Source organism: Choloepus didactylus, chromosome 25, assembly GCF_015220235.1.
Source record: "Choloepus didactylus isolate mChoDid1 chromosome 25, mChoDid1.pri, whole genome shotgun sequence".
NCBI classification, from domain to species: Eukaryota; Metazoa; Chordata; class Mammalia; order Pilosa; family Megalonychidae; genus Choloepus; species Choloepus didactylus.
Genome location: NC_051331.1, coordinates 819,928 through 822,136, shown reverse-complemented (window position 1 = coordinate 822,136; position 2,209 = coordinate 819,928). Strand labels below are relative to the sequence as shown.

The 2,209-nt window shown below is 33.5% G+C and overlaps 1 pseudogene; it reads left to right on the top strand.

Moving 5' to 3' along the window:
- The first annotated feature begins 987 nt into the window (after positions 1–987).
- On the top strand, positions 988–1,962 carry LOC119520560 (annotated as a pseudogene).
- Positions 1,963–2,209: the final 247 nt, after the last annotated feature.

Below are 2,209 nucleotides of genomic sequence, written 5' to 3'. Positions count from 1 at the left end.
TTTTTCAGCAATAGCTTTTGAAAACATCCTACTAATGATCATTGGGTAATATTTATTGCCTAGTTATTTAGAGAATAAATAAGCAACTATAATATATCCATGAAATGATTGTGCTTTCTTTTTTACAAAAATATTTCCCAATAATCCAACCAGGAAGTATTCACATAGAATGAGCACATGAATAGGGAGATACCTTATATAGTCATTAAGTTAAAATTTGAACAATAATGGTGAAAGAAACTGCAGTGGCCAAAATGGGGAATTTATTGATATGCATTTCAAGAAAGAAAACTGAAAAAAAAATAAAAGACAAGATATTTCACTGCTTTTGTTTGCAAGTATGAGGCATCTACCACCAGGATAATTTCTGCAGCCCTGTTCACCACTATTCCTGAAGGACGAATGGAAGCATCATTCCCAGGAAGGAACACAAAATCATTACCTATAAGACAAGTTGAAATGTGGGACTAACTTATGTGAATTTGTAGTCATCTGGAAACATTTTAAAATTACGTAATTTTCACACCTGTTTCATATTCATATTTAGTACTATCTTGTGATGTGAATATATTTGCTCACATTTAATAATTACAATGTGCACAACACAGGGTTAGTATTCAGATGTGTGCTTTGCACTGTAACATTTTTGGATTTAAAAAATCCCAATATTCATTTTTTTGTACAATTTAAGATAATGTAATATGAGAACAGGATTTGAGAATTGATAAGAAATGAACTGGAAATACATACTTATATGGAAGTTTTTTTCTTTTTAAGACTAATTTAGCCAACAATTGAATGATATCATTTCTTCCTATAAATTATACAGAGAAAATCATCCACTTGGACACAACTTCTTTGTCATTGCTGGTGGCATCAATGCCTTGAATATTATTATTCCTTTCCAAGAAACAAAAATGTGGATATAATTTTGTGGACTCGATTTTCACAGGATACCCCTTTGAAGATATATACCTATAAAGTGAAATGTCAGAGTTGCCATCTGCTTTGCATGAATACAGGATTCAGGTGAGGAATATGACTGAAGTCACAACATTTACATTGATGGGCCTCATGAATGATATTGAGCTCCAAGTTTTCCTATTTTTATTATTTCTAGCAATTTATCTCTTCACTCTTGTAGGAAATTTGGGATTGGTTGTATTAGTCATTAGGGATTCCCACCTACATAATCTGATGTATTATTTTCTGAGTGTTGTCATTCTTGGATGCCTGCTATTCTTCTGTTGTCACCCCAAAAATATTAGTCAACTTACTGGCAGAGAATAAAGCCATTTCACTTCTTGGATGTGCAACACAAATGTTTCTGCTTGTTACTTTTGGGACCACAGAAAGCTTTCTCTTGGCTGCAATGGCTTATGATCACTATGTAGCAATCTACCACCCACTGCTGTATTCAGTTAACATGTCACCCCGAGTCTATGTGCCACTCATCTTTGCTTCTTATGTTGGTGGCATTTTGGATGCTACATTACACACGGTGACCACTTTTAGCCTGTCCTTCTGTGCATCCAATGAAATTAGATATGCATTTTGTGACATCCCTCCATGCCTTGCTCTTTCTTGTTCTGACACTCACATCAACCAGCTTCTTCTTTTCTACTTTGTGGGCTTTATTGAGATAACCAACATACTAATTGTCTTATTCTCCTATGGTTTTATTCTATTGGCCATTCTAAGGATGCATTCTGCTGATGGGAGGCAGAAAGTTTTTTCTACATGTGGCTGTCACTTAACTGGAGTGTCAATTTATCATGGGACAATCCTCTTCATGTACATGAGGCCAAGTTCCAGCTACTCTTTGGAACACGATATGATAGCTTCTGTATTTTACAGCATTGTGATTCCAATGCTGAATCCCATCATCTACAGTTTGAGGAACAAAGATGTTAAAAATGCAATGAAAAAATTGAGAGAAATTGGTTCATAAATAAAGTATAATAATAGCATTGAGTAAATCTTGAAAAAATGTTAGATATCAATCCATATCTCTATGGTCAGAAACTAGGGAAGAAAATGTCTTCATATTGGTTAGTTGTGTTTGTATATCTTTGAATATTTCCAAAGAAAGCATTAATATGTCCTCCAATGCAACACTTTACATATATAGATAATTTGCATCACTATATGCCAATAATTATGTTCAAATTGATCTATATTAAATATTCCTTTATTAAATTAAATTCAT